Source organism: Ixodes scapularis, unplaced genomic scaffold (genome assembly GCF_016920785.2).
Source record: "Ixodes scapularis isolate PalLabHiFi unplaced genomic scaffold, ASM1692078v2 PGA_scaffold0__279_contigs__length_252992795, whole genome shotgun sequence".
In the NCBI taxonomy this organism is placed as follows: domain Eukaryota; kingdom Metazoa; phylum Arthropoda; class Arachnida; order Ixodida; family Ixodidae; genus Ixodes; species Ixodes scapularis.
This window is the reverse complement of record NW_024609835.1, coordinates 19,498,999-19,519,122: the sequence shown is the minus strand read 5'-3', so window position 1 is coordinate 19,519,122 and position 20,124 is coordinate 19,498,999.

Sequence of the window (20,124 nt, the reverse complement as noted above, 5' to 3'; positions counted from 1 at the left end):
ACAAAGTTGCGGATATTGCACTGTTGGCGTTGTCAACAATGCGAGCCTCTGGATTCCGCCATCATGCTTCGGGATCCCCGCGGTGACAGTACATAAATGCGGCTCACGTGGGTGACACGAAGACTGCGTCGGCATTCGATCGTGATAATTGATGCCTCAACGTGCATTCGGGTAGTGGCATGGAGCCCAATCGATGGGATAACGGCGATAGCCGAACCTTAACAATCTGTCCAACTCAGCGTGCGCCCTGTGATTTGCCATCCCCAGCGCGTGGCTATGATAAACACTGGCGGCATGCTCTGACTTTAAGTTGAGGAGGTGAACCCTGCTCTTCTTTTAATAATATTCTTTTAAACTGCCATTCAGCGAAAAAAGAAATAACTAGGAAGTGTTTTATATGTAATCAACATCAACGAACAATTCTAGCAGTATTTACTGAAAGTAAAAAAAAAAAATTATTTTATCGCTCTTTTAAGGTTGGAAGGAGTATAGAAACCTCCGAATGATTGTCGCTCTATACCGAAACGTAACCTTGCAATTAGAGCACGCACGCCAACGAAAGCTCCAAATATCATACGTGACAAACGAACAAACACACAAACGTGAAGAAACAAAAAAAGTCCAAAAAATAGTCCTACACGCTACGTCAAAGATCGGTCTAGCGTGCTCGCACCATACATTTTCCAGTTCAACCTTTGAACGCCGACTGCAAGAACGCGCGTAATGCGGCAGCGTGTATACCCGGCAAACTCTTTCAAGTACAATCTCCACGGCGATGTAGAGTGCGTGGGCGCCATTCCGCCGGTTCTTGGAAATGAATGAATGTCCGAATGAATTAATGAATGCGCGTAGGCTTTTGTTTGCACGGCCAGAACCTAGCAAGGTTGTCTAGACAACCGAATGGATGGTTGATGCCGAAGCGTGACTGGGGCGCCGTTCGCCGGCAGCTGCATCCCTACTTCCATTCTTCTAAAGGCTCCCGCGAAAGTTTTGTGAGTAAATCTCGTCCAGGAAGTCATCGTAAGCACAACGGCTGCAGCGGCGTTCCGTTGCCTCCTTGGCGTTTCTCTCTTATAAAGTGCCAAACTGTGGTCGGCCGAAATATATGATTCCCCTATCGGTGGTGAGCAGAAAAGCAATTCCCCGCAAATGTGCGTGCCCGCCGACGCAGCGGTTTCTCTAAACCGCACTTGGATTTAACGGGTGACGAGTTACGCGTATTACTGTAACTCGTTAAAAAAATGTGTGTGTGTGTGTGTGTTTATACAGCCTAGAACTTAGTCTGCCACGACGAACGAGTTGTCTCCCAGCTGTAGATGAGAAATTTAGTCAGTGCAGTACAACCGCTAGCCTGGGGTCTTTAAAGACGCCATGCAACAATTTTGTGCTTTGCGCAAATTCCGCTTAGAACGGACCTCTGACGTTAAAGACCTGGGAAACACCAGTTTGTTTTTCCAGACACCTAGTCGAAGTCCCAGAAAAAAGTATTATAGAAAAACGAGCAGCGTTCACCCCCTCAACCAACACTCCCTAGAATAATCCAAGCCTCCGCATCGCCTCCTCTCCCTTCATGAAACGTCATCGCAGTCGGATCGCGCCAACTCGGCATTTGGGTCCGAGTTCGACCTTCCACGCGCTGGCCAAACACGAGCCCCGGCCGAGAACTGACACAGCACACGTGCCCAATCCACTGTGGCCCAATCTCAGGCGTCGATGGATCTCACTGTAATGAAGGTACGATCACGGTGCAGAGTCCTTCTGCTTATCTATACTTCGTTTCAGCTTCGGTCCGAGCGGGGCCGATGTTATGAGCAGAAGGGCCAATCAAGCAGTGAAAGAGGCACAACGTCTATGGCGTGCTCTCTGCAGTTGATAGGACCAGCCGGTATTCGCCGTCTCTCTGTGCGCGCTCCTCCGCCGGCTAGTCCTATGAAGAGTGGAGAGCACGCCATGATGCTGCGCTTTTTGCGCTCTTTGATTGGCCCTTCGGCTCATAACATCGGCCGCGCTCGGACCGAAGCTGAAACAAAGTATAGGTGGTGTTACCTCAAAACGCAGCCAGAAGAAGCGGCCACGTGATCTGGACCCAATTATAAGCCGCCAACGTTGATCATAGTTACGCGCTGTTGTTGGCAATGCACAGGACACGCGCTGAGTTTCAGACATTGTTATGCACTCTAAAAATTAAAGTCTGTGCGTCTACTTTCCCGCACAACACTCGGAGAGCCAATCACCGCAACTTACGGAGGCAGATCAGCGAATGACGATGCCGACACATATGTTTAGACCAACAAACGCAGTCCGAGTTGTGACATTAAGCAATGCAAAACGTCACGCTTGCATTGCTCAATGTCACAACTCAGTCTGTGTTTTTTGGTCTAAACAGGTGTTTCGGCATCGTCATTCGCTGATCCGCCTCCGTAAATTACGGTGATTGGCTCTCCGAGTATTGTGCGGGAAAGTAGACGCACAGACTTTTTTTAGAGTGTGGCTCGGCTATTGTCGTCATTTCAGTGATTGGACACGGGCCTCTACACTCTAAAACAAGCCCGTGCGTCTACTTTCCCGCACAACATTTGGAGAGTCAATTACCATAACTTGCGGAGGCAGATCAGCGAATGACGATGCCGAAGCATATGTTTACACCAAAACACGCAGTCTGAGTTGTGACATTAAGCATTGCAAGCGTGACGTTTTGCATTGCTTAATATCACAACTAGACTGCGTTTTATGGTCTAAACGTACGTTTCACAGAAAAAAGGTTACGTGACACGAACCCTCACCCCACCCCCCTTCCTCCCCCCCTGCCCCCCTGCGCGCTCCGAGCAGGTGAGATCTCGAAGGCGCGTGCACATCATGACAGAAGCCCCACGCGAACGGCGCGTGTGAATGCCTGTTCTTGGCGCTCAGAGCGAGCACGCGAAGCGGCGCAGCGGTCGTCCCAACACCAGAAGAGGCCCTTCGAAGAGATCTCGCGGCCAGGTGCTCCGGGTGGGCGCTGCATGAACTCCTAGTGCGGCTCAGCTTCCCTCCCCCCGATTCCAGCAGCCGTGCCTAAGGAGGAGGACGAGGAGGAGCCGCCATTGTTGTTTCTCTTTCGCAGGGGAGAACGACATGTGTTCGCGATCGTTGGCCGCTGCCACCGGCGAACAGCCGGTCCAGGTGGCGGCAGTGGACGGCTCTCTCGAGAGAGAGGGGTTAGGACGCCGGGTACACTGCTGCGGGTGGAGTTGTTCCCGCTGTGAGGCAGACCAACACCCAGACAAGGCCCGCTTCTTTCCCCTCCAAACGTCATCACTAGTGTTTCTACGCAGCGCCGCCGCCAGCCTATCTTGCAGCGTCTCACAAGGAGCGCGACACTAGCCAGTATCACCTGGCCAGCACATGACGTCATCGCTAATGGTTCTTCGACCCGCCTGTAGCGGCAAACATGCTGAACCTCGACGAGAGACGCCGCAAAGCGGCAGGCGAATCCGTCTTGGCAACACCGCATGTCAAGCGTCGTCCTCATTGAGAGACGCTGCAAGACGCCCTGGCGGCGATGCCGACGCAAGGTAGGTGGCGCTGCCTGGATCCACTAGTGATGAGGTATGGGTGGGAAAGGTGCAAGCCTTGTGTTCTATTGCGCACGCAGGCGGGGACGCCGGACGTCTGGCGCTTTGCGGCTCTCTCCTACCTTCAGCGTGTTCGCTTCCTGGGGCAGGGATCCACGAACAATGCCTTCATGCGCGGGCCTTCTCCTCCAGGTGGTATCCATCTTCGTAAAAAATCACCGGTTCGAGATTTTTTGGCAGAGAACGCGCGTGCACAGCACGAGTGCCCTCACGAGATCTCGATTGAAAGCATGACATGGTCGCTCTTGAATCCATGGAACACGAACGTATGTTTTCATAACAGAAACCCTGGAACCATGATTTCTAAATAGGTGGGTTGGGCAGACCCAGCAACGATGGAACTCAAAGGAGAGATCGAGTCGAAGCTGGCACGCTAGCTTTTCAGCTTTGTTATAATGCGCTGCTGGGCGCGCGCGAACAGCGATCGAGCTCCCTGGATGTTTCTTTCAAGGTCGTCATTTACGAAAGACAATGGTCAATTGATGGGGCGTGAAAACACCCCGTGGACGAACGTACTGTTAGAAACAACCGGCACGAGTGTGGGAATAAAAAACCGGCTGCAACCATTTTTTTCTCTTCTATTTTGATCGGCGTTGGCGCACTTTTGAAGAGAAATTCATTGAATCTCACCTATTCGGTTGTATTCGAACGATATTGAAGGAATACAGTTCTTCTTTAAATATTAGCATTACTATTATCAGAAAGAAAGAAAATATGGTTTCTGAACATTCAGACTTCTATTTTTAGATACAATCCTGACAAAATCCAATTTTTGTTTTACTTTTTTGAATTTGTTGTATTTTATTAGCCACCTCTTAAGTAAAATCCAATGGCCCCTTTAAGTATATATAATGAATTAAAGTAAATCTTTCTCAGTGTTATTGGAATTCTCCCCACTATTTTAGGACACTATGTTCCGTAGCACACCCACGGAGCATGTCAATTTTCCTAACCCATCTCGGAAGGCGGAACAAGGGTCCGATGTCCTCCATCCATTCGCGGCACACTCGGATAATTGAACACGTGAGCCAAAGCAGGTCAACGAGCTTCCCGCAGGTGCCTTCTGAGCGACAAGCTGCTTCCCCCCACAGGACGATAGCAAGCTGGAAGGCAGGCACACGAGTGCTCGCTGACCGGGCCCCTCCACCACATCGGCCGAACACCGCCGCACGATCTCCCCGCACCGTTTAGAAGACCGTCACGTGTCACCATGAGCGACGCCTCATTGGTCCAACAGAAGCGGTACGCGTACTGTAAGCATACAATTTCCAGAACGCGGCCAGGTCGTCGAGCCGCGTTTCGCAGGTGCATGCAAGAGCCCACAAGGCGGACCCCGCCATTGTCTCGTAGCGGTCTCGTCGGGCTAATGAAGCGGTCGTGAAGCCGGTGCTCGGCGCAGTCCGCCAATGCAGGGGCCAACTCACGACCGGCTCGAAACCCCGAGCGTCACGAGCTCGCGCCGAAGGGGGCAGGCGAGTTGGCCGAGCGCCCCGACACCGCACCTGCCGCCCGCGCGTGCGCCAGCCGGCGCGCACCTGTAGCGCGTCACGACGTCGTCGCCGCTTTTTCCGAGGTCGTCCCCCACGAGACCTCTACCGGTTCCCTCCGTACGCGCGCGTGGCCCTCGGCGCCCGCTGCGCGTGAGGTCCCATTTACGCGGCGCCAGGGGACCACCGACGTAAGAGACGCCATGCACCACCGGAACACACGGACGCGGGGAAGCCGCCACGCACGCTCTGGGCTAACCATGCCCGCGAAGTTCACTTTCCCGCGCAACAAGCGTCGGGCCCACCACTGGGATCGACGGTGTGCGTGTATCCAATGATGGGACGGAAAAAAACACGGTACAACCCGAAATAACTCTCGGCGCAGGGGCAATAAACAAGACGCTTCACTCGCTTGTTTCTGCACGCGCGGATTACGTTTTCGCGTTTCTCTATTATTTCTGCCACATTATTCGCTGGACGCTGCCCGTATTTCGATTGGCTAACCGATTGATCCGGATAAAGTAAACGCGCAGGAATTCAATATTTTTATATAATCTGCGTGAAGTCCGTAGCAATAAGGGAATACGTGTTACATTAGAAGGCCCTTGTGTCTGCGATCATCGTTTGACCTTCCACTGAGTTCATCGAAGGAGCCCCTAGCCATCCAGGCCGAGCTCTGAAGACGGCGACGCGGACATTGCGTGTATAGGGCTATCAATTCAGCTCTAGTCATCGAATGCCGAACTGCCCCGAGCGCCGGTCATCTATCGTGCCATGTCGCGGCGCCACTTTTCCGCGTAGCACAGTGGCCGCGTGGGGGACCTTGGAGCGCGGCCACTGGGCCCGACTTCCTCCAACCAGCGGGGCGACGCCGGAGTGATCTATCTTGGTATTCGCCGCGTTTTTCTCGCTTCCTGTATCCAGCCCGTAACACCGCGGTGCACCTCGGAAGACACAATCCGGGTTTCTGCTCTTCGTGCACACAGGTTCTGCGGATTTCGGCTCACGTAATAACTAGAGCGCATATTTTATCGGGAAAGAAGCCCCGAAAAAGATACGGTAGGTCTCTACAAAACTTGAGTTTGCCACTTTTTCAGACTGTTCTACTTGCAGGCTCTGAAACAGCCCCGAGGGAATACTGCACCGCGCCGTTGGCCTTCGTTTTAATGTTTAGTCCGTGATAAGGGCGATCCGTATTATCCCGCGGTGGTAATGCAGTTTCAGTGACTAAAGGGGCGAAAACAATATTTGCACGGGGAGGTTCATCACTCACTAGCAGGGATCTTTTTTTTTCTTGTATAGTTTTATAAAATGAGCGTCAGGAGCAGAAATAAAACAAAATAAGACTTTTTTTTTTTGTGCAAAAAAGGCAGTTGATTGAATCGAGAAGCACACTTTAGAGCTAACTTACGTTCACGCATACCCGTAAATGCGCAGAGATTCGTCACAGACACGCAGTGCATAGTAAAACGTTCCTTATTGTGTGCTGCCCCGCAATGCACTGAGTACACCAAGTAGTCTTCATTCAGTCACTCTAGCCACCGACAAAGGCAATGTGCGTCGTGCCGCGCCCCGATGGTTACGCAGTGTCAGTAAAAAAAGGCGGGCTTCCATTTCGGCAAATTAGACTGCACCACCCTGGGCGTTTAAAACCGGGGTCACGTATGCTCATATATCGTACAAGAGACGGTCGGCAAACACGAGTCACCTTAATATCCATGGTTCGAATGCCGCGTGATCTCGTTTCCTCCAACTCATTGATACGCGGCACTCGAAGCACGGATGTCGCGGTGACTATAGCGTTCGAATCTGTATGCAGATTGTCTTCGGTATGATGCATAAGCAGTGTGACCCCGGCTTAAGACCGATCGCCCGTAGCCCAGGCCGTTAAAGTAAGACGGACCATCGATGTTCTAAGCGCATCTTTCTGCGGTTTGGCAACGGGAATATCTGACACAGTCACCGAGGGTTTGATAAATGCGGGGCGTGACGATTCCCGACCGTATCTTATTATCCCTCAGCAGCCAACGAGATTGCGGCATTGCGCCAAAAGGAACGTCCGGGAACCAATCATGGAGCAAGAGGCGTGAACAGTGCCAAGACCGGTGTTTCTAAGAGCTCGCTCGCACAGCTAATTTACGCGAAAGACGGTGTGCAGGCATTTACCGGGGCGTGTCTCTTCCTTGTATGGCGCTCCTGTAACATTGGCCGTGCAAAAACTGTCGTTGGACATGTCATATGTATGGAGCCAACATGCTTAGAACAGGCACCATGCGTAGCCGGGGATAATTTTGCCATCGAGCCCACAGCGTATGAGCAGTATGCATGAGCAGTACGACTGCGGCTGAACGCTGTCTTCGTCTATGCGCCGAGAAACTCGAAGAGAAGAGGGACGCCGAGTTCTGGTTCGAACGATTCGTGTGTAAACCTAGAGTCTAGGTTCACCCACTGGCATTCCATCCAGAGCTCGGGGTTCTGACGACACCTCTAGTTTCCTCCTTTCGATCATTTCTTTGGCACATAGTATACGTTTCGAGCCACGCGTAACGCGACGAAAATGCTCGCTGATTGTGTTCCCTCCCGTCCACCGATCACGCCATCGTGTTTCGAAACGTAGTCTATAGACTGGACCACATCGTACCCCCGTCTTAACCCTGCCTACGCAGTAGAGCCCAGCCAGTGCGGAGAGCAGGTCGTCTGCTTCTAGCGCAGGGGTTGCGTTGACGTCAGAACGACGCCGAGTTCTGATTGGTTCTGATTGAAGGATAGTGGGTAGACCTCAAAGCAAGATACTTTGAGGTCTAACCACTATCCTTCACTCAGAATCACTTAGAGCCAGGCGTTTTGACGTCACCACTACCCCTGCTAAAGAAGCAGACAAACTTGCGCTCCGAAATGTACCTAGAAGACGAGGCACGCGGATGACGTCATCGTTAGTGGATCCCCGCTCCAAGCGGCAAACACAACGAAGCTCGACGAGAGACCCCGCTAAGAGGCAGACGCGTCCGTCTTGGCGTGGCCGCGTGGAAGCGTCGCGCTCGTTTTGAGACGCTGCACAACGAACTGGCGAAGATGTTAACGCGATCTAGGCGGCGCTGCGTGGGTCCACCGCTGATGACGTTCGGGGAGGAAAGGCGCGGGCCTTGTCCCCTCTAGGGGGTATTGGTACAGCGGCGATATGTCGCCTCGTCACGGCTGGCGGCATTCGGCATCCGCTCTGGTGGCACCATGCACTCGCGCGTGCGAATGTGCATCTGCGCGTGGGTGTGTTTGGCGTGGGTCGGCGGAAAACAAAGAGGCCGTCCCGGCAGCGGGAGCCGTGCCGCGCCGGCTGTAACCGCGCGTACACCGGTCCCGGCATCCGAATGAGGGACCGCATGCAGGCTCGGTCGACTCTGCGGTCACCGATTCCTCCCCGGCACGTTGTTGATCGGCGCCAGACATGTACGAAGCGCGACACAGCCAGCGCGCGAACGAGCAATCGCCCATTTTACTCTTTATGCGTCCCAAGTGAATGTATACCCTGTTTCTTACTTAGCATACAAAGCTGTTGAAGCTACAGGCGCGGGCGCGTGGCTTCATAAATGGTTCCATTTGCGCGAGAACGCGCGCAAACGATCTGCGAAATAAATCCCCATGCTCGCGCCAGCAGCTTTGACAACGTCGTGAACTAAGTATGAAACAGAGTATAGACGCCTTGCAGCAGCTGTGCATGGGCGCCGCCATAACCGACCTTCCATTTTTTTGTTCTATCTTATTACGTTTACTTCACTTCATCATGACCGCAGCAGCTATAGGTCTGTGCCATTTTAGTTTCTACCGTGTCCTTCTTCCCAGCACTGGCCTTTGTGGAAGCTCGTGAACGCCCGCTTCACTGGGGCGGCGTCTGGGTAAGACGAGAGAGGGGGTCAGCAATGGCGGCTGTAGTCTGGCGCGTGTACAAAGCGTCTATAGTGAGCGATAGCTACAGGGCGTGGCGGATGCTTAGGATATTATTATCGCTTCACCGCCAATCAAATCGAAGCGTTCTCTAAGAAGATCGCCCGAACGACATATCACGATACACGCTCTAACAATACCAAATAGGCCTGCGCGCGTTCTTTTTCTCACAGCACGCAGTGGGTCAATCGATAAATACAATCTGCAGAGCGCGTCCTGCGAGTGAGAAGTCCAAAAAAGCAAAACGTTGGAGCGAGAAACGCTATCTACGCAGGAACAAATATGGTTTATGAGCGAGCGAAACGTCAAGCTGGTCGTTCCCGCGCACGCTGATTTGTTAATCGAAATTCAGTTTTGGGCCTCGACTTCGCCGAATGTGAAGTTGGTCCTGTGCGTGCTCTGCCCTTTTTTTTTTTTTTTTCGCAAACATAATGTTGGCGTCTTGTTTACACTAACTTCGTCACGCAGCTTAGAAGGTTGAACGATATGCCCCACTCTAGTGACTCTATGAGCGAACCCTGGTTTCTTCGATTTCTCTATGCTTCCATAAAGAGGAAAAGTTAGTCTTCCTTAAGAGAGACTTTTGCAGGCATCCTACCTTCCCCCAGGAAAGCGTCAAGAGGAGCTTGTGCACATCGGCGAAAAATCCAGGGAAGCGGATGCTCCGTTCCCTCCCCCCATCCCCCTCTGGGGTGCGGCGGCGACCTCCGTGACCCCCCCCCCCCCCCCCCGGTGCAGTGCTCCCCGCTCCCTTCCGGGGAAGTCCCCGCCGCATCCTCGCTCCTCGCCGAACATCTGTCGGAGCACAGGCTGTGCGGAACGCGGTCGGAACGCTAGACGTACCCCGCGTAGGGGTGGAATCGAGACATCAATGCGTGAGGAGTATTGCTCACACATCATCGAAAATACACGCTGTTCCTTTCGGTCAGAATGATAGAAATATCTCCGGACACGCCCGAAGCATCTTGGAAGCATCACACACTTCCTAAATTTATGCGGACAGTTTTGGTGCGACCACCGTGAGAGGACAGTCATACAAGAAAGAAATGATGCTTCACACAGTATCTCCAGACTGCCCTTTGTACGATGAAGTAACTGACAGTGTCACCGCGGCTGAAGGCATCACACACTTACGTGTCCGCAAGAGTCCCGCTGCTTCGATGTCCCAGGCATCTTATCATCGCTCCTCGGATAATGGAATTACGGCATTAGGCAATAAAAACGACGAAGAAGAAAATTGCGTAGCATAGGGTGCCTACATGTCTGTCTGTTTAAGGGTGAAGACATCCATTGTTGCCTTAAATGTGCCAGCGCGTGACGCTCTCGCGCACTCGGTGCTTGACTTGGGCGGTAAAATGGCGTCTATGTATTAGCCAAAGCTACGCGCTCGAGCTGAGTGACACCAAATTAGGCGCGCTTCAAAATGCATCAAAAAACGATTGGGCGGGAAAATGGCTGAGATGTCACCACTCAAGCAAAAGCGCGCGTGTGTATGAAAGCACTCTAGCGTAGCAAGAATTGCGAGCTCACAAAGCTACGGGAGCGGAGGAAACTTTAAGAAAACTCCGAGCGCGAACGTGCCCCAAGAGGAGCTCGCAGCAGCCATCACTGGTCTTTGTTTCATCGCAATCGGAAGGTTGATCGGCATCGCGTTTCCATGCGGTTTCGGGGTTAAAAGGAGTGGACGCCATTGTTTGCCACCGGATTTCATTTTCATTGGAACACTATACCGCTCGCTCCTTTTACCGCATAAACGGATTCGTGGAATACCAATAATTGGGTGTTCAGTGTCCATCGCGACCCAACGCTGGTACGGACGTCGTGAGAAATCGAAAGATGGATGACGCTTCTGCCGAGCTGTCCACACGTAGGTGCTCTGTCACATCCTATCCCTGTAGGATGTGGTACAAGTGTAGCTATCGAAAGGCCGCGATCAAAAGTGTACAATCAACTATGTAAAGCGCGCTTAAACTGCGAAGGTAGAGGCATATCTAACCTAACCCGTAGACAAACCGCGGAAGTAAGAAAAGAAAACAACTAAAAAATCAAGCCTTTCGGAAGCGTCCGGGTGGTTCTTCAGGGCCGTTACTGGGATAGGCATCCAGGAGGTTTCTCATCCGCGGCAGTCGAAAACTATTTCCGAAAAGCAAACCTATTGAATCGGACGGCTCTGATCGCCACTCGATTTTCATCCGTCGCCGAAATGGAAGACGGCGAAGAAATAGGGCCGCCTGCCCACACACGCAGACACAAACTAACGCAGACAAACAAACGGGAACATGAACACACACACAGAAGCAACCCCCCCCCCCCTCCCTTTTTCAGAAAAACAAAACCAAAAAGAAAAGAAAGAAAGAGGACACGTGCCTCAAGCGCGGCCGCATCAAGCAGCAGCAGCGAAACCTTTTTCTACCTCCTGCTTTCCTTCCTCCCCTCTCCGATTGCCCGGGCCTCGACCACACGAACAGCGGCGCGGCGGTCCGAGCTCCAGCGGTAACGGACGGAAACTACGCGATTACTCTCCGGGGGAATTGGCCCGCCGCGGAGTCAGCATTCTATCGACGAGGCTTCCGGATGAAAACGCCTCGGCGGGATCCGGATACCCCGCGACGCTTTATGGAAGGCCTTCCCGATGAGCGGAGGACTCCCGCGGCCGCGCATTCACTCGGAGCGGTGCGTCGGTCGTCGTGGTCGTCGAGCACCGCGACAGTGCGGCTCCTCCCGCTGGGAACTCGTCGGCGGTCGGACCCCCGCGGGAGGCGGGGGAAGAAGACCCCGATCGGGATTAATAAAGGGGACACGCGGAGCCGAGTCAGGAACATGTGACGTCCTTCTTAGGTGCCCGGTCGACGTCGCTGCTCGAGGGGCCCCTCTCTATACGAGACCACACGGTTCGCCTTGTCGGGCTTAATGCGGCTGAGCAGGGCTACCTCTCCTTAACGAACTTTGTTTTCATGTTTTTTTTTTCTTTCTCTTTGTACTATTAGTATTTTGTGTACTTTTTTTGGCTTTTGTGTATTATGGAGAAACCACATGTAAAATTGTGCCAGAATGTGGTAGTGTTGCGAATAAATATAGGTAGCTCGCAGATAATGTTAAACTGAGCTCGCGGTAAAGAGTGCCGTCAAACACGCATGTTGGTTTCATTAAAGTTTTCGAACATGGCGCTTTGCGATGATGGTTGATGTCATTTTAAGAAGCGCGAGGCGTGGCGAGATCACTTATTATCGCAGGCATATGACTTGTTAGCATTCGCCGACAAAAGCGCATAAAAAATATATATACTAGTCACGAGTTAGGAGCGTGAGCGTATTATGATGCGTTTACACTGGCGAATCCGCGGGCGGATTTTGGAGCCGGGTGGCTAAATCCGCTCGTTGCTGGCAGAAAATCTACATCCGTTCGGAACCCATATCCAGATTTTCCGCCAGCGACGAGTCGATTTCGGCACCCGGCTCCAAACTCACTCGCTGTTGGCGCGGATCCGACCCGCAAATCAGCATGTATCAACATACCCCCCCCCCCCCCCCCCCCCATTACACGCCATGTCCGTTCTTCTTAAGGCCGGTTCTCACATGCAGCGAAGCGCTGATATAGCGCTCCTCACGTGTCTTCTGCTTATCGTCTGCCATGAGCAACAGTTTTGGCGGTGCAATACAAAGCTGGTGAACGCTGCCGTCAGCACGCGCTTAGCGCGAGGTGAGCGCTAAGCGCTCACCTCGCACCTTTAAGGTCGGTTCTCACATGCAGCGAAGCGCTGATGTAGCGCTTCTCACGCGTCGTCAGCTGCTTATCGTCTGCCATGAGCAACAGTCTTGAAGGTGCGATACAAAGCTGGTGAAAGCTTTCGTCAGCACGCGCTTAACGCGAAGTCAGCGCTGCACTCGTAGCGCTCCGCTGCATGTGTGAACAGGCCTTTAAGCTTTCAGTCACAACAGCAGATCTAAGAACACGGCATTTTTGCTTGTCATAACATAGCGCAAACTGGATGAGCGAAAAAGAAAAAACGCCGAATAATGTTTTCTGGTGCTCCGATTCGCGCACCGATTTGTGCCCTAATAACGTGCGAGTGCAGAGGGCGTGGAAGGCGGCTAACCGTCGTTTTGTACGCACGGAGATCTCTACCAAGAGCTTCCCAGAACTGACGATGTTCGTAACGCTTCCCTGATTTAGTCGACGCTCTAATACAACCACTTCCATTCCGGCCAAAAAAAGAAAAAAAAATACAAAAAAGAAATTCCCCGTAATTACCGGGGTCGCTCTATGCAAAGTGGCAGTGCACCAATTAAACTTTCCTCGCGTTACAGAGGACGCTGTTTATCCGCCACCGCTTACGCGTGTTCACGAGCGGAGCGGCAAGCGAGAACGCTGCTTCGTCCGGAGCGAACGAGGCCACCCGACACCGGCCGCCGAAACTGGAGACGTCGGGCGCTAAGTGGGGACCTGCCACGAACGAGACCCAGATAGCCGCGGATTTCCTTCTCTTTTTCTTCTTTTCGGCGAGCCCGTCGCTCCCGAATGTCTTTCCTTCTCTTCGGAGAGCGCATGATCGGGGCGAGCTCCCGCGCGTCCCCTGACAAGAGCAAATGCGTTGTATGAGGTTGATGGGGACGCCTTTAAAGGGGTACTCCACCGATTTTTTGAGCTACCTCAACTAACTATATTTTCTGACTCCCCGGCCTTTACTCTCTCCGGTATGCTATTTAGAATCGCGAAATTCATAATAGTTATTGCGAAATCGGCAAATGAAAATGATGCAAAAACCAACATTCAAATATACGCGCGCTTTTCGGGGCAGTGACGTCAGTGGCAGGCAGGCTTGCCAGTCGAGCAAGCAGCCAAAAAATAGAATATGCCAATCATTTGTTCCGTGCTGGAGCGCGGGTACTGCAGCGAGCTTCCCAAGCATTCATTTGACACTATGAAACTGCTTCGAATCCGTTTAAAACAAAATCTACAGCCCAAAGAGTGAACCCCTGCCTTCCACTGACGTCACTTTTTCATTGTTGCCAGTAGAGACTTCGAGCTTGAAAAACACGGTGAGGACCAAAACTGTAAATTCAATAACTTCGCGAAAAAACAATATTTTGACCTAATATTTGGGATACTATTTTCGCGATGTTTGTTGGTTAGTTTAGCAAAATTTCAAGCAAATCGGAGACAATGAAAAAATCGGTGGAGTAGCCCTTTAAGGGAGTTCGCCGTGCACGCGCGGGCTCAGCAGCTGTAGGCCCGTTTCCCTCGGCCAGGGGGCGCGAGTGCGTCCGCATAACGCGACCATGGAATGCTGGCCTACACCGGCACATTCATATTCGCAAGACGGGACCGTAACGTGGCGCTGTGACCATGCACGAGGCACCGTCATTTACAAGCGCCCGTCTGTCCTCGCGTGCGAGCGAAATGTGGGACAAAAAAAAAAAGTTAAATGAACAAAGTGAGTGTGCAGCTCGCCACTTCAGCGTCCTGCTGAAGCGATAAGAATGTAGACTATTTCTTGTCGTTGTTTTGTTGCACAGCGTTCGAATACGCTGTAGCCGAAACGCGACCCAAAACATTATGTTTTCCTCGCCAGGGGCGCTACTTGAAACTTGAGAGCTACAAGCTTGTAGTCACTGACGCCTTAAAAAGCTCAGGGGGAGGCTTGCCTGGTAACTTTCGCGAATTCCGCCCTGCCTCTGCCTCTCTCTGCCTGTTCTTTGCGCACTAAAAGCACTGCTTTTCACGAATGCCAGAATTATTGGGGGATACCCGGCGAAACTGAGAAAACTGCAACACTAAGGATGGAAAAATATTTGACTCCAACCAAAAATTAATTAAACTCGGACCCAACGTTTCAAAACCAGCTCGGTTTTTTCTTCAGGGGCGATTGATCTCGTGCGTGGGAGCAGCCTCGTCTTCTTCGGTGATACGAATATTTTTTAATCGCGCTTCCGCCTTGCCATCCAGTCTTTTTCTAATCACGTGTCGTAGTCCGCTCACATAAACAGATGGTAAGGTACCCATAGATCTATTGATATTTCCTGGTGTATTTTGGATGTGCCATGATTCAAGGTGATGTCTTTTTCGGAGATTGGTTTCAACATCAAGAACGGACGCGTTCGCGAAGTCTATCGGATGGTCAAAGGTGTCACAGTGCTCCGCAAGAGCACTGCGTTCTCGATCGAATTTGCGTACATCGTTCTTGTGCTGGCGTAACCTTTCCATGAAGTTCTTTGTTTCGCCGATATAAGATGCAGGACATTTTAAGCAGGGGATCCGGTAAACAATTCCCGGTGCTTTTTCCTTCGGGGGGCGATCTTTTGGTCTTGGCATGAACCGTCCAAGAGTGGATACCGGTTTGTGAGCCACGTGAATGCCTTGTTTTGCAAGCACCCGTGATAGCGCTTCGCTAGTACCTTGAACGTAGGGAACGCTGATGCGCGTGATGGGGGGATGCGGCGCAGCTCCCTTTGGTTGTGGGTTTTGGCGAGCGTGAACCGTACGTTTGGTGACTTGTCGGATGAATCTTGTCGAGTAGCCGTTCTTTCTCAGATCAGCGATCACACTCTGCCCCTCGCTTTTTCTGTCAGTTTCTGAAGAACAGATAACAGCCGCCCTGGACATGAGTGTTGCAACGACTGATGCCTTATGACTCGCTGGATGGTGCGACTTAAAATTAAGGTAGCGCCCGGTGTGAGTGGGCTTCCTGTATACCGAAAACTTCATCTCCTCCCCTTGCCTCTTCACCAGTACATCAAGGAATGGTAAACTGTTGTCCTTTTCCCGTTCCACGGTGAATTGGATGTCGGGCTCGATGGAGTTGAGGTGAGCCAGGAACTTATCAACTTCTGATGTTTTCAATATACAAAAACAGTCGTCCACATAACGTATGAACACCTCAGGTTTGTTGGCAAAGGACTGTAGCGCTCGTTGTTCGATGCTTTCCATTGTCAAATTTGCAGTGGTGACAGATATGGACGCACCCATCGCAGTTCCGCTGGTTTGTTTGTAGAAGTCCCCTTTGAAGCAAAAGTAGGTGCCGCGGAGGCAAAAATCAAGAAGGCGGCACAGCTCGTCCACGCTGAGGCTGGTTCTGGTGCTGAGTTCGGAATCTGATTCGAGAACCACTCTGGCTGTGGAGACTGCCAGGGGTACTGGAACGCTGGTAAAGAGGGACACGACATCGAACGACACCATGCTGTGTTCCCTCTTGATCTTCACTTCCGACATGCGTTCAACGAAGTCACCGGCATTGCGGACATAGGTGGACGTTCTTCCAGTGAGAGGCGAAATTATCCGGTGTAAGTAGTTTGACAAGCCCCGGAGCGGAGAGGTGGTGAAATCTACTATGGGTCGCAGAGGAACGTTGATCTTATGAATCTTGGGCAGCCCATAGAAGCCCGGTGCAGAGCCATTCCTGCATATGAGCTGAAAGTAGAGGCCTTTTGAATCGGGGTGGTTCTTGAAAACATCTGCCAGAGTCTTGTTCAGGCCGTCTTGGACTTGGCGGGTCGGATCTTTCTTTAGCTTTTCATAAGCAGGACTGTCAAGGAGGTCTCCAACCTTACGCTCGTAAGCTTCCCGGTCTAGGGCCACAGTCGCATTGCCCTTGTCCGCAGGCAGGATTACGATAGTGGTATCCGCCTGGAGCTCCCGCAGCGCTTTGCTTTCTTCTTTAGGCAGGTTCTGATGTGGTTGAGAACGGAGTTTTGACAGAATACCTATTGTCTTAAGTCGGACTGCTTCACGAACGTCGGGATCCAGGTGGGAGATTCCGTCTTCTACAGCTGCGACCATTTTCGCCAGGGGTGGTCTTCCTGAGGTCATGTTGAAGTTGTGACCTTTCGCCAAAACATCCGTCTCGCAGTCAGAAAGTCGTTTAGATGAAAGATTCATTACAAAAGCGGTGGTGTCGCAGCTTTTGTTTGTCATGCTTGCCTTTGATAGAATCGAAAGCTTCCTCTGCTGGGACGAACGTTGCTTCTTTTCGGCAGTGGCCGCGACGTTCCCAGCAAACAACTGCAGAGATGGTAGTACGTCTGGAATCTGATGTTCGAGCTTTCGACGTAGAAAAAACAGATCCAGTTCCTTTTTCTTTATGGTGGTATGGCATTCATGGATTCTGGCGTTGAGCAAACGATGTTCTGCTTGAGCCACGATCCGGTGTCCCTCTTGAGTGTGGACGAGACGCTTAAGACGTAGGCTTTGCGGAATCACGCTCATCTCTCGGCAGGTTTTCGTAAAGTCAAGGTGCGTTTTGAAGACGGAGATGCTGCGAGTAACGTTGACATACCGTTTCGCAAGCTGAGCTGTCGAACGCCCGTAATCGAGGTGTAAAGACTTGAAGGTAAACATGTTCGACAGACGTCTGTCTGGTTGGGAAGTGATAATGGAAAAATATTTGACTCCAACCAAAAATTAATTAAACTCGGACCCAACGTTTCAAAACCAGCTCGGTTTTTTCTTTAGGGGCGATTGATCTCGTGCGTGGGAGCAGCCTCGTCTTCTTCGGTGATACGAATATTTTTTAATCGCGCTTCCGCCTTGCCATCCAGTCTTTTTCTAATCACGTGTCGTAGTCCGCTCACATAAACAGATGGTAAGGTACCCATAGATCTATTGATATTTCCTGGTGTATTTTGGATGTGCCATGATTCAAGGTGATGTCTTTTTCGGAGATTGGTTTCAACATCAAGAACGGACGCGTTCGCGAAGTCTATCGGATGGTCAAAGGTGTCACAGTGCTCCGCAAGAGCACTGCGTTCTCGATCGAATTTGCGTACATCGTTCTTGTGCTGGCGTAACCTTTCCATGAAGTTCTTTGTTTCGCCGATATAAGATGCAGGACATTTTAAGCAGGGGATCCGGTAAACAATTCCCGGTGCTTTTTCCTTCGGGGGGCGATCTTTTGGTCTTGGCATGAACCGTCCAAGAGTGGATACCGGTTTGTGAGCCACGTGAATGCCTTGTTTTGCAAGCACCCGTGATAGCGCTTCGCTAGTACCTTGAACGTAGGGAACGCTGATGCGCGTGATGGGGGGATGCGGCGCAGCTCCCTTTGGTTGTGGGTTTTGGCGAGCGTGAACCGTACGTTTGGTGACTTGTCGGATGAATCTTGTCGGGTAGCCGTTCTTTCTCAGATCAGCGATCACACTCTGCCCCTCGCTTTTTCTGTCAGTTTCTGAAGAACAGATAACAGCCGCCCTGGACATGAGTGTTGCAACGACTGATGCCTTATGACTCGCTGGATGGTGCGACTTAAAATTAAGGTAGCGCCCGGTGTGAGTGGGCTTCCTGAATACCGAAAAGCACCGGGAATTGTTTACCGGATCCCCTGCTTAAAATGTCCTGCATCTTATATCGGCGAAACAAAGAACTTCATGGAAAGGTTACGCCAGCACAAGAACGATGTACGCAAATTCGATCGAGAACGCAGTGCTCTTGCGGAGCACTGTGACACCTTTGACCATCCGATGGACTTCGCGAACGCGTCCGTTCTTGATGTTGAAACCAATCTCCGAAAAAGACATCACCTTGAATCATGGCACATCCAAAATACACCAGGAAATATCAATAGATCTATGGGTACCTTACCATCTGTTTATGTGAGCGGACTACGACACGTGATTAGAAAAAGACTGGATGGCAAGGCGGAAGCGCGATTAAAAAATATTCGTATCACCGAAGAAGACGAGGCTGCTCCCACGCACGAGATCAATCGCCCCTGAAGAAAAAACCGAGCTGGTTTTGAAACGTTGGGTCCGAGTTTAATTAATTTTTGGTTGGAGTCAAATATTTTTCCATTATCACTTCCCAACCAGACAGACGTCTGTCGAACATGTTTACCTTCAAGTCTTTACACCTCGATTACGGGCGTTCGACAGCTCAGCTTGCGAAACGGTATGTCAACGTTACTCGCAGCATCTCCGTCTTCAAAACGCACCTTGACTTTACGAAAACCTGCCGAGAGATGAGCGTGATTCCGCAAAGCCTACGTCTTAAGCGTCTCGTCCACACTCAAGAGGGACACCGGATCGTGGCTCAAGCAGAACATCGTTTGCTCAACGCCAGAATCCATGAATGCCATACCACCATAAAGAAAAAGGAACTGGATCTGTTTTTTCTACGTCGAAAGCTCGAACATCAGATTCCAGACGTACTACCATCTCTGCAGTTGTTTGCTGGGAACGTCGCGGCCACTGCCGAAAAGAAGCAACGTTCGTCCCAGCAGAGGAAGCTTTCGATTCTATCAAAGGCAAGCATGACAAACAAAAGCTGCGACACCACCGCTTTTGTAATGAATCTTTCATCTAAACGACTTTCTGACTGCGAGACGGATGTTTTGGCGAAAGGTCACAACTTCAACATGACCTCAGGAAGACCACCCCTGGCGAAAATGGTCGCAGCTGTAGAAGACGGAATCTCCCACCTGGATCCCGACGTTCGTGAAGGAGTCCGACTTAAGACAATAGGTATTCTGTCAAAACTCCGTTCTCAACCACATCAGAGCCTGCCTAAAGAAGAAAGCAAAGCGCTGCGGGAGCTCCAGGCGGATACCACTATCGTAATCCTGCCTGCGGACAAGGGCAATGCGACTGTGGTCCTAGACCGGGAAGCTTACGAGCGTAAGGTTGGAGACCTCCTTGACAGTCCTGCTTATGAAAAGCTAAAGAAAGGTCCGACCCGCCAAGTCCAAGACTGCCTGAACAAGACTCTGGCAGATGTTTTCAAGAACCACCCCGATTCAAAAGGCCTCTACTTTCAGCTCATATGCAGGAATGGCTCTGCACCGGGCTTCTATGGGCTGCCCAAGATTCATAAGATCAACGTTCCTCTGCGACCCATAGTAGATTTCACCACCTCTCCGCTCCGGGGCTTGTCAAACTACTTACACCGGATAATTTCGCCTCTCACTGGAAGAACGTCCACCTATGTCCGCAATGCCGGTGACTTCGTTGAACGCATGTCGGAAGTGAAGATCAAGAGGGAACACAGCATGGTGTCGTTCGATGTCGTGTCCCTCTTTACCAGCGTTCCAGTATCCCTGGCAGTCTCCACAGCCAGAGTGGTTCTCGAATCAGATTCCGAACTCAGCACCAGAACCA